At 53.3% G+C, this 13052-nt stretch overlaps 1 protein-coding gene across 1 annotated transcript in view; it reads left to right on the top strand.

The window, feature by feature from the left end:
- polr3glb (RNA polymerase III subunit GL b) overlaps nucleotides 1–13052 on the top strand; it is an 88177-nt gene that overhangs the window by 69952 nt on the left and 5173 nt on the right. The gene's annotated exons all lie outside the window — the stretch shown is intronic.

Consider the following 13052-nt stretch of genomic DNA (forward strand, 5'->3'; position numbering starts at 1 on the left):
GCGGTGTATTGTGCACTGTGCGCGGTGTATTGTGCACTGTGCGAGGTGTATTGTCCACTGTGCGTGGTGTATTGTGCACTGTGCGAGGTGTATTGTCCACTGTGCGAGGTGTATTGTGCACTGTGTGCGGTGTATTGTGCACTGTGTACGGTGTATTGTGCACTGTGTGCGGTGTATTGTGCACTGTGTGCGGTGTATTGCGCACTGTGTACGGTGTATTGCGCACTGTGTGCGGTGTATTGCGCACTGTGTGCGGTGCATTGCGCACTGTGTGCGGTGTATTGTGCACTGTGTGCGGTGTATTGTGACTGTGGTGTATTCTGACTGTGTGGTGTCTTGTGCACTGTGTGCGGTGTATTGTGCACTGTGTGTGCTGTATTGTGCACCGTGTGCAGTGTATTGTGCACCGTGTGCGGTGTATTGTGCGCTGTGTGCTGTATTGTGCACTGTGTGGTGTATTGTGCACTGTGTGTGGTGTATTGTGCAGTGTGTGCGGTGTATTGTGCACTGTGTACGGTGTATTGTGCAGTGTGTGCGATGTATTGTGCACTGTGTGCGGTGTATTGTGCACTGTGTGCGGTGTATTGTGCACTGTGTGCGGTGTATTGTGCACTGTGTGCAGTGTATTGTGCACTGTGCGGGGTGTATTGTGCACTGTGCGGGGTGTATTGTGCACTGTGCGCGGTGTATTGTGCACTGTGCGCGGTGTATTGTGCACTGTGCGCGGTGTACTGTGCACTGTGTGCGGTGTATTGTGCACTGTGTGCGGTGTATTGTGCACTGTGCGGGGTGTATTGTGCACTGTGCGCGGTGTATTGTGCACTGTGCGCGGTGTATTGTGCACTGTGCGAGGTGTATTGTCCACTGTGCGAGGTGTATTGTGCACTGTGTGCGGTGTATTGTGCACTGTGCGAGGTGTATTGTCCACTGTGCGAGGTGTATTGTGCACTGTGTATGGTGTATTGTGCACTGTGTGCGGTGTATTGTGCACTGTGTACGGTGTATTGTGCACTGTGTGGTGTATTGTGCACTGTGTGCGGTGTATTGTGCACTGTGTGCGGTGTATTGTGCACTGTGTGCGGTGTATTGTGCACTGTGTGCGGTGTATTGTGCACTGTGTGCGGTGTATTGTGCACTGTGTGTGGTGTATTGTGCACTGTGTGTGGTGTATTGTGCACTGTGTGCGGTGTATTGTGCACTGTGTGCGGTGTATTGTGCACTGTGTGAGGTGTATTGTGCACTGTGTGATGTGTATTGTGCAGTGTGTGCGGTGTATTGTGCACTGTGCGAGGTGTATTGTGCACTGTGTGATGTGTATTGTGCAGTGTGTGCGGTGTATTGTGCACTGTGTGCGGTGTATTGTGCACTGTGTGCGGTGTACTGTGCACTGTGTGAGGTGTATTGTGCACTGTGTGAGGTGTATTGTGCACTGTGTGATGTGTATTGTGCAGTGTGTGCGGTGTATTGTGCACTGTGTGAGGTGTATTGTGCACTGTGTGATGTGTATTGTGCAGTGTGTGCGGTGTATTGTGCACTGTGTGCGGTGTATTGTGCACTGTGCGAGGTGTATTGTGCACTGTGTGAGGTGTATTGTGCACTGTGTGCGGTGTATTGTGCACTGTGTGAGGTGTATTGTCCACTGTGTGCGGTGTACTGTGCACTGTGTGAGGTGTATTGTGCACTGTGTGAGGTGTATTGTGCACTGTGCGAGGTGTATTGTGCACTGTGTGATGTGTATTGTGCAGTGTGTGCGGTGTATTGTGCACTGTGTGCGGTGTATTGTGCACTGTGTGCGGTCGGTGTATTGTGCACTGTGTGCGGTGTATTGTGCACTGTGTGCGGTGTATTGTGCACTGTGTGCGGTGTATTGTGCACTGTGCGAGGTGTATTGTGCACTGTGTGCGAGGTGTATTGTCCACTGTGCGAGGTGTATTGTCCACTGTGCGAGGTGTATTGTGCACTGTGCGAGGTGTATTGTGCACTGTGCGAGGTGTATTGTCCACTGTGTGAGGTGTATTGTGCACTGTGTGCGAGGTGTATTGTGCACTGTGTGCGGTGTATTGTGCACTGTGTGCGGTGTATTGCGCACTGTGCGCGGTGTATTGTGCAATGTGCGCGGTGTATTGTGCACTGTGTGCGGTGTATTTGGCACTGTGTGCGGTGTATTGTGCACTGTGCGCGGTGTATTGTGCACTGTGCGAGGTGTATTGTGCACTGTGTACGGTGTATTGCGCACTGTGTGCGGTGTATTTGGCACTGTGTGCGGTGTATTGCGCACTGTGTGCGGTGTATTTGGCACTGTGTGTGGTGTATTGTCCACTGTGTGCGGTGTATTGTGCACTGTGTGGTGTATTGTGCACTGTGCGCGGTGTATTGTGCACTGTGTGCGGTGTATTGTGCACTGTGCGCGGTGTATTGTGCACTGTGCGCGGTGTATTGTCCACTGTGCGTGGTGTATTGTGCACTGTGCGCGGTGTATTGTGCACTGTGCGTGGTGTATTGTGCACTGTGCGCGGTGTATTGTGCACTGTGCGAGGTGTATTGTGCACTGTGTACGGTGTATTGCGCACTGTGTGCGGTGTATTTGGCACTGTGTGCGGTGTATTGCGCACTGTGTGCGGTGTATTTGGCACTGTGTGTGGTGTATTGTGCACTGTGTGCGGTGTATTGTGCACTGTGTGGTGTATTGTGCACTGTGCGCGGTGTATTGTGCACTGTGTGCGGTGTATTGTGCACTGTGCGCGGTGTATTGTGCACTGTGCGCGGTGTATTGTCCACTGTGCGTGGTGTATTGTGCACTGTGCGAGGTGTATTGTGCAATGTGCGCGGTGTATTGTGCACTGTGCGAGGTGTATTGTGCACTGTGTACGGTGTATTGTGCACTGTGCGAGGTGTATTGTGCACTGTGCGAGGTGTATTGTGCAATGTGCGCGGTGTATTGTGCACTGTGCGAGGTGTATTGTGCACTGTGTACGGTGTATTGCGCACTGTGTGCGGTGTATTTGGCACTGTGTGCGGTGTATTGCGCACTGTGTGCGGTGTATTGGGCACTGTGTGCGGTGTATTGCGCACTGTGTGCGGTGTATTGGGCACTGTGTGCGGTGTATTGCGCACTGTGTGCGGTGTATTGCGCACTGTGTGCGGTGTATTGCGCACTGTGTGCGGTGTTGTGTGCGGTGTATTGCGCACTGTGTGCGGTGTATTGCGCACTGTGCGGTGTTGTGTGCGGTGTATTGCGCACTGTGTGCGGTGTATTGCGCACTGTGTGCGGTGTATTGCGCACTGTGTGCGGTGTTGTGTGCGGTGTATTGCGCACTGTGTGCGGTGTATTGCGCACTGTGTGCGGTGTATTGCGCACTGTGTGAGGTGTATTGTGACTGTGTGGTATATTGTGACTGTGTGGTGTCTTGTGCACTGTGTGCGGTGTATTGTGCACTGTGCAGTGTATTGTGCACTGTGTGCGGTGTATTGTGCACTGTGTGCTGTATTGTGCACTGTGTGGTGTATTGTGCACTGTGTGTGGTGTATTGTGCAGTGTGTGCGGTGTATTGTGCAGTGTGTGCGGTGTATTGTGCAGTGTGTGCGATGTATTGTGCACTGTGTGCGGTGTATTGTGCACTGTGTGCGGTGTATTGTGCACTGTGTGCGGTGTATTGTGCACTGTGCGGGGTGTATTGTGCACTGTGCGCGGTGTATTGTGCACTGTGCGTGGTGTATTGTGCACTGTGCGGGGTGTATTGTGCACTGTGCGTGGTGTATTGTGCACTGTGCGCGGTGTATTGTGCACTGTGTGGGGTGTATTGTGCACTGTGCGGTGTATTGTGCACTGTGTGCGGTGTATTGTGCACTGTGTGCGGTGTATTGTGCACTGTGCGTGGTGTATTGTGCACTGTGCGGGGTGTATTGTGCACTGTGCGCGGTGTATTGTGCACTGTGCGCGGTGTATTGTGCACTGTGCGCGGTGTATTGTGCACTGTGCGTGGTGTATTGTGCACTGTGTGGGGTGTATTGTGCACTGTGCGCGGTGTATTGTGCACTGTGTGCTGTATTGTGCACTGTGTGCGGTGTATTGTGCACTGTGTGCGGTGTATTGTGCACTGTGTGCTGTATTGTGCACTGTGCGCGGTGTATTGTGCACTGTGCGCGGTGTATTGTGCACTGTGCGTGGTGTATTGTGCACTGTGCGCGGTGTATTGTGCACTGTGCGTGGTGTATTGTGCACTGCGCGCAGTGTATTGTGCACTGTGCGCGGTGTATTGTGCACTGTGTGCTGTATTGTGCACTGTGTGCGGTGTATTGTGCACTGTGCGCGGTGTATTGTGCACTGTGTGCGGTGTATTGTGCACTGTGTGCGGTGTATTGTGCACTGTGTGCGGTGTATTGTGCACTGTGCGCGGTGTATTGTGCACTGTGCGAGGTGTATTGCGCACTGTGTGATGTGTATTGTGCAATGTGCGCGGTGTATTGTGCACTGTGCGAGGTGTATTGTGCACTGTGTACGGTGTATTGCGCACTGTGTGCGGTGTATTTGGCACTGTGTGCGGTGTATTGCGCACTGTGTGCGGTGTATTGGGCACTGTGTGCGGTGTATTGCGCACTGTGTGCGGTGTATTGGGCACTGTGTGCGGTGTATTGCGCACTGTGTGCGGTGTATTGCGCACTGTGTGCGGTGTATTGCGCACTGTGTGCGGTGTTGTGTGCGGTGTATTGCGCACTGTGTGTGGTGTATTGCGCACTGTGTGCGGTGTTGTGTGCGGTGTATTGCGCACTGTGTGCGGTGTATTGCGCACTGTGTGCGGTGTATTGCGCACTGTGTGCGGTGTTGTGTGCGGTGTATTGCGCACTGTGTGCGGTGTATTGCGCACTGTGTGCGGTGTATTGCGCACTGTGTGAGGTGTATTGTGACTGTGTGGTATATTGTGACTGTGTGGTGTCTTGTGCACTGTGTGCGGTGTATTGTGCACTGTGCAGTGTATTGTGCACTGTGTGCGGTGTATTGTGCACTGTGTGCTGTATTGTGCACTGTGTGGTGTATTGTGCACTGTGTGTGGTGTATTGTGCAGTGTGTGCGGTGTATTGTGCAGTGTGTGCGGTGTATTGTGCAGTGTGTGCGATGTATTGTGCACTGTGTGCGGTGTATTGTGCACTGTGTGCGGTGTATTGTGCACTGTGTGCGGTGTATTGTGCACTGTGCGGGGTGTATTGTGCACTGTGCGCGGTGTATTGTGCACTGTGCGTGGTGTATTGTGCACTGTGCGGGGTGTATTGTGCACTGTGCGTGGTGTATTGTGCACTGTGCGCGGTGTATTGTGCACTGTGTGGGGTGTATTGTGCACTGTGCGGTGTATTGTGCACTGTGTGCGGTGTATTGTGCACTGTGTGCGGTGTATTGTGCACTGTGCGTGGTGTATTGTGCACTGTGCGGGGTGTATTGTGCACTGTGCGCGGTGTATTGTGCACTGTGCGCGGTGTATTGTGCACTGTGCGCGGTGTATTGTGCACTGTGCGCGGTGTATTGTGCACTGTGCGTGGTGTATTGTGCACTGTGTGGAGTGTATTGTGCACTGTGCGCGGTGTATTGTGCACTGTGTGCGGTGTATTGTGCACTGTGCGCGGTGTATTGTGCACTGTGCGCGGTGTATTGTGCACTGTGCGCGGTGTATTGTGCACTGTGCGCGGTGTATTGTGCACTGTGCGTGGTGTATTGTGCACTGTGCGCGGTGTATTGTGCACTGTGCGTGGTGTATTGTGCACTGTGCGCGGTGTATTGTGCACTGTGCGCGGTGTATTGTGCACTGTGTGCTGTATTGTGCACTGTGTGCGGTGTATTGTGCACTGTGCGCGGTGTATTGTGCACTGTGTGCGGTGTATTGTGCACTGTGCGCGGTGTATTGTGCACTGTGTGCGGTGTATTGTGCACTGTGCGCGGTGTATTGTGCACTGTGCGAGGTGTATTGCGCACTGTGTGATGTGTATTGTGCACTGTGCGAGGTGTATTGTGCACTGTGCGCGGTGTATTGTGCACTGTGCGCGGTGTATTGTGCACTGTGCGCGGTGTATTGTGCACTGTGTGCGGTGTATTGTGCACTGTGTGCGGTGTATTGTCCACTGTGCGGGGTGTATTGTGCACTGTGTGCGGTGTATTGTGCACTGTGCGCGGTGTATTGTGCACTGTGCGCGGTGTATTGTCCACTGTGCGAGGTGTATTGTCTACTGTGCGTGGTGTATTGTGCACTGTGCGCGGTGTATTGTGCACTGTGCGCGGTGTATTGTGCACTGTGCGAGGTGTATTGTCCACTGTGCGAGGTGTATTGTCTACTGTGCGTGGTGTATTGTGCACTGTGCGCGGTGTATTGTGCACTGTGCGAGGTGTATTGTCCACTGTGTGAGGTGTATTGTGCACTGCGTACGGTGTATTGTGCACTGTGTGCGGTGTACTGTGCACTGTGTGAGGTGTATTGTGCACTGTGCGAGGTGTATTGTCCACTGCGCGAGGTGTATTGTCCACTGCGCGAGGTGTATTGTGCACTGCGTGCGGTGTATTGTGCACTGTGTGCGGTGTATTGTGCACTGTGTGCGGTGTACTGTGCACTGTGTGAGGTGTATTGTGCACTGTGTGAGGTGTATTGTGCACTGTGTGATGTGTATTGTGCAGTGTGTGCGGTGTATTGTGCACTGTGTGCGGTGTATTGTGCACTGTGTGCGGTGTATTGTGCACTGTGTGCGGTGTATTGTGCACTGTGTGAGGTGTATTGTGCACTGTGTGAGGTGTATTGTGCACTGTGTGATGTGTATTGTGCAGTGTGCGGTGTATTGTGCACTGTGTGTGGTGTATTGTGCACTGTGTGGGGTGTATTGTGCACTGTGCGCGGTGTATTGTGCACTGTGCGCGGTGTATTGTGCACTGTGCGAGGTGTATTGTCCACTGTGCGAGGTGTATTGTCCACTGTGCGAGGTGTATTGTGCACTGTGCGAGGTGTATTGTCCACTGTGCGTGGTGTATTGTGCACTGTGCGCGGTGTATTGTGCACTGTGCGAGGTGTATTGCGCACTATGTACGGTGTATTGCGCACTGTGTGCGGTGTATTGCGCACTGTGTGCGGTGTATTGCGCACTGTGTGCGGTGTATTGCGCACTGTGTGCGGTGTTGTGTGCGGTGTATTGCGCACTGTGTGCGGTGTATTGCGCACTGTGTGCGGTGTATGGCGCACTGTGTGCGGTGTGTTGCGCACTGTGTGAGGTGTATTGTGACTGTGTGGTGTATTGTGACTGTGTGGTGTCTTGTGCACTGTGTGCGGTGTATTGTGCACTGTGTGTGCTGTATTGTGCACTGTGTGCAGTGTATTGTGCACTGTGTGCGGTGTATTGTGCACTGTGTGCTGTATTGTGCACTGTGTGGTGTATTGTGCACTGTGTGTGATGTATTGTGCAGTGTGTGCGGTGTATTGTGCAGTGTGTGCGGTGTATTGTGCACTGTGTGCGGTGTATTGTGCACTGTGTGTGGTGTATTGTGCACTGTGAGCGGTGTATTGTGCACTGTGAGCGGTGTATTGTGCACTGTGCGCGGTGTATTGTGCACTGTGCGCGGTGTATTGTGCACTGTGCGCGGTGTATTGTGCACTGTGCGCGGTGTATTGTGCACTGTGCGCGGTGTATTGTGCACTGTGCGCGGTGTATTGTCCACTGTGCGAGGTGTATTGTCCACTGTGCGAGGTGTATTGTCCACTGTGCGTGGTGTATTGTGCACTGTGCGCGGTGTATTGTGCACTGTGCGAGGTGTATTGTCCACTGCGCGAGGTGTATTGTGCACTGCGTACGGTGTATTGTGCACTGCGTGCGGTGTATTGTGCACTGCGTGCGGTGTATTGTGCACTGCGTGCGGTGTATTGTGCACTGCGTGCGGTGTATTGTGCACTGTGTGAGGTGTATTGTGCACTGTGTGAGGTGTATTGTGCACTGTGTGCGGTGTATTGTGCACTGTGTGGGGTGTATTGTGTACTGTGTGTGGTGTATTGTGCACTGTGTACGGTGTATTGTGCACTGTGTGATGTGTATTGTGCAGTGTGTGCGGTGTATTGTGCACTGTGTGCGGTGTATTGTGCACTCTGTGCGGTGTATTGAGCACTGTGTGCGGTGTATTGCGCACTGTGTGCGGTGTATTGAGCACTGTGTGCGGTGTATTGCGCACTGTGTGCGGTGTATTGCGCACTGTGTGAAGTGTATTGCGCACTGTGTGAAGTGTATTGCGCACTGTGTGAAGTGTATTGCGCACTGTGTGAGGTGTATTGCGCACTGTGTGCGGTGTATTGCGCACTGTGTGAAGTGTATTGCGCACTGTGTGAAGTGTATTGCGCACTGTGTGGTGTATTGCGCACTGTGTGAGGTGTATTGCGCACTGTGTGCGGTGTATTGCGCACTGTGTGTGGTGTATTGCGCACTGTGTGCGGTGTATTGCGCACTGTGTGCAGTGTATGGCGCACTGTGTGAAGTGTATTGCGCACTGTGTGCGGTGTATTGCGCACTGTGTGAAGTGTATTGCGCACTGTGTGAAGTGTATTGCGCACTGTGTGGTGTATTGCGCACTGTGAGGTGTATTGTGCACTGTGTGCGGTGTATTGCGCACTGTGTGAGGTGTATTGCGCACTGTGTGAAGTGTATTGCGCACTGTGTGGTGTATTGCGCACTGTGTGAGGTGTATTGCGCACTGTGTAGTGTATTGCGCACTGTGTGAAGTGTATTGCGCACTGTGTGGTGTATTGCGCACTGTGTGAGGTGTATTGTGCACTGTGTGCGGTGTATTGCGCACTGTGTGAGGTGTATTGCGCACTGTGTGAAGTGTATTGCGCACTGTGTGGTGTATTGCGCACTGTGTGAGGTGTATTGCGCACTGTGTGGTGTATTGCGCACTGTGTGAAGTGTATTGCGCACTGTGTGGTGTATTGCGCACTGTGTGAGGTGTATTGTGCACTGTGTGCGGTGTATTGCGCACTGTGTGAGGTCTATTGCGCACTGTGTGAAGTGTATTGCGCACTGTGTGGTGTATTGCGCACTGTGTGAGGTGTATTGCGCAGTGTGCGGTGTTTTGCACTGTGTGCGGTGTATTGTGCACTGTGTGCGGTGTATTGTGCACTGTGCGGTGTATTGTGCACTGTGCGGTGTATTGTGCACTGTGTGCGGTGTATTGCGCAATGTGTGAGGTGTATTGCGCAGTGTGCGGTGTATTGCACTGTGTGCGGTGTATTGTGCACTGTGTGCGGTGTATTGTGCACTGTGCGGTGTATTGTGCACTGTGCGGTGCATTGTGCACCGTGTGCGGTGCATTGTGCACCGTGTGCGGTGTATTGTGCACCGTGTGCGGTGTATTGTGCACCGTGTGCGGTGTATTGCGCACTGTGTGAGGTGTATTGCGCACTGTGTGAAGTGTATTGCACACTGTGTGGTGTATTGCGCACTGTGTGAGGTGTATTGCGCACTGTGTGGTGTATTGCGCACTGTGTGAAGTGTATTGCGCACTGTGTGGTGTATTGCGCACTGTGTGAGGTGTATTGTGCACTGTGTGGTGTATTGCGCACTGTGTGAGGTGTATTGCGCACTGTGAGGTGTATTGCGCACTGTGTGAAGTGAATTGCGCACTGTGTGAGGTGTATTGTGCACTGTGTGCGGTGTATTGCGCACTGTGTGAGGTGTATTGCGCACTGTGTGAAGTGTATTGCGCACTGTATGGTGTATTGCGCACTGTGTGAGGTGTATTGCGCAGTGTGCGGTGTTTTGCACTGTGTGCGGTGTATTGTGCACTGTGTGCGGTGTATTGTGCACTGTGCGGTGTATTGTGCACTGTGCGGTGTATTGTGCACTGTGTGCGGTGTATTGCGCACTGTGTGAGGTGTATTGCGCAGTGTGCGGTGTATTGCACTGTGTGCGGTGTATTGTGCACTGTGTGCGGTGTATTGTGCACTGTGCGGTGTATTGTGCACTGTGCGGTGCATTGTGCACCGTGTGCGGTGTATTGTGCACCGTGTGCGGTGTATTGTGCACCGTGTGCGGTGTATTGTGCACTGTGTGCGGTGTATTGTGCACTGTGCGGTGTATTGTGCACTGTGCGGTGCATTGTGCACCGTGTGCGGTGTATTGTGCACCGTGTGAGGTGCATTGTGCACCGTGTGCAGTGCATTGTTATCATGTACTGTTTACCTTGTGGTTCCAGCAGTGGTTTTGCATTGAGGTGTGGTGGTGATATTCGAAGGGTTAACAGTGTCCGATCTTGAGTGTGACCGCCCTTGTTTGTGCTCCAAGAACTGAGCTCGGCTCCCTCCCCCCCCACTTTACATTCCAAAGACTCCAGCGGGTTGCTGGCTGTTTACTGCAGCCAGTCACGGAGCTGTACTTTAGGCTTGTGTTTACGTGCTGAGACTCTAGCACTTACTGTACTATAAATCAGGTGGCTGCCATCAGCGATACAGCCACTGTGGGAACAGAACAGTACATCGCTGGTAAACAGCTCACTTCACCTTCTGAGTGCAGCCCAAGTTCAACCCTTGTGCTGTGGGATAGAACTCGATCTCCACATCCGTCTCACTGTCCCAGCAAACACTCAATTCCCTAGACTCTAGAACTGTCCCAGTGGATTGGAAGATATCAAATGTAACCCCGCTGTTCAGGAAAGGAGGGAGAGAGAAAACCAGGAACTGCAGGCCAGTTAGCCTGACATCAGTCGTCAGGGAAATGCTGGAATCCATTGGAACTTCCCATTCCTCTGACTCTGTCCTCATGTGATTCCCCCGCCCTTCGCCCCACCATTGGCGGCCGTGCCTTCTGCAGCCTGCGAGCCGCACTCTGGGACTCCCCCCCCCCCCGCTAAACTGCTCCTTATCTCAGTGGCAAGCACCCTCGCCCCTGAATCAGTGGTTTCAGACCAAGTCCCAGCGCGAGAGACTTGAGCCCATAGTCCAGGCCGACACTCCCAGTGCAGTACTGAGGGAGCGCTGCACTGCCGGAGGTGCCGTCTTTCAGGATGAGACGTACGGATGAGGCCCCGTCTGCCCTTTCAGGTGGACTTAAAAAAATCCTAAGCTCACTATTGGAAGAAGAGCGGGGGGAGTTCTCCCCCAGTATCCTGGGCCAATATTTAGCCCTCAGCCAACACCTAAAAACTGGATGATCTGGCCATTATCACGTTGCTGCTTGTGGGAGCTTGCTGTGCGCAAATTGGCTGCCGCGTTTCCCACAGTCCAATAGTGACTGCACTTCTAAAAGTGCTTCATTGGCTATAAAGTGCCTTGGGATCTCTGGTGGTCGCGAAAGGCTCTATATAAATGCGTGCTCTTTATTCACTTTTTCCTACTTCTCCATCTCCCTCTTCCCACCGTCTCAAAGCCCATCTCTTAGACCAGGTCTTTGAGGGAAAGCTCGGAATCACTGTCCTGGTTCAGCATGTTATTACCAAAGGCCTGTCTGGGATATTTTTTACATAATTGGTGCTGAATGTGGGCCCTCCCTGGCCTTTGCCCCTTGCCCTTTGCCCCTTGCCCCCGAGCCACGAAGGGCTGTGGAGATTGTTGCAGAACTCATTGTTGGAGATGGCCCGCACCGTTACCAGACAGACACCCGCCAGACACCAGTCTCTCACCCGCAGACACAGAGACCAGTCTCTCTCCCAGACACAAAGACCAGTCTCTCTCCCAGACACAGAGACCAGTCTCTCTCCCAGAGACAGAGACCAGTCTCTCTCCCAGACACAGAGACCAGTCTCTCTCCCAGACACAGAGACCAGTCTCTCTCCCAGACACAGAGACCAGTCTCTCCCAGACACAGAGACCAGTCTCTCTCCCAGACACAGAGACCAGTCTCTCTCCCAGACACAGAGACCAGTCTCTCTCCCAGACACAGAGACCAGTCTCTCCCAGACACAGAGACCAGTCTCTCTCCCAGACACAGAGACCAGTCTCTCTCCCAGACACAGAGACCAGTCTCTCTCCCAGACACAGAGACCAGTCTCTCTCCCAGACACAGAGACCAGTCTCTCTCCCAGACACAGAGACCAGTCTCTCTCCCAGACACAGAGACCAGTCTCTCTCCCAGACACAGAGACCAGTCTCTCTCCCTGACACAGAGACCAGTCTCTCTCCCAGACACAGAGACCAGTCTCTCTCCCAGACACAGAGACCAGTCTCTCCCAGACACAGAGACCAGTCTCTCCCAGACACAGAGGCCAGTCTCTCTCCCAGACACAGAGACCAGTCTCTCTCCCAGACACAGAGACCAGTCTCTCTCCCAGACACAGAGACCAGTCTCTCTCCCAGACACAGAGACCAGTCTCGCCCCCAGACACAGAGACCAGTCTCGCCCCCAGACACAGAGACCAGTCTCTCGCCCAGACACAGAGACCAGTCTCTCTCCCAGACACAGAGACCAGTCTCTCCCAGACACAGAGACCAGTCTCTCTCCCAGACACAGAGACCAGTCTCCCAGACACAGAGACCAGTCTCTCTCCCAGACACAGAGACCAGTCTCTCTCCCAGACACAGAGACGAGTCTCTCTCCCAGACACAGAGACCAGTCTCTCTCCCAGACACAGAGACCAGTCTCTCTCCCAGACACAGAGACCAGTCTCTCTCCCAGACACAGAGACCAGTCTCTCTCCCAGACACCGAGACCAGTCTCTCTCCCAGACACAGAGACCAGTCTCTCTCCCAGACACAGAGACCAGTCTCTCTCCCAGACACAGAGACCAGTCTCTCTCCCAGACACAGAGACCAGTCTCTCTCCCAGACACAGAGATCAGTCTCTCTCCCAGACACAGAGACCAGTCTCTCTCCCAGACACAGAGACCAGTCTCTCTCCCAGACACAGAGACCAGTCTCTCTCCCAGACACAGAGACCAGTCTCTCTCCCAGACACAGAGACCAGTCTCACCCGCAGACACAGAGACCAGTCTCTCTCCCAGACACAGAGACCAGTCTCTCTCCCAGACACAGAGACCAGTCTCACCCCCAGACACAGAGACCAGTCTCTCCCAGACACAGAGACCAGTCTCTCCCAGACACAGAGACCAG

The sequence above is a fragment of the Somniosus microcephalus genome, unplaced genomic scaffold (genome assembly GCF_052327205.1).
Source record: "Somniosus microcephalus isolate GS21.2 unplaced genomic scaffold, FLI_Smic_1.0 unresolved_chr7, whole genome shotgun sequence".
Classification (NCBI taxonomy): Eukaryota; Metazoa; Chordata; class Chondrichthyes; order Squaliformes; family Somniosidae; genus Somniosus; species Somniosus microcephalus.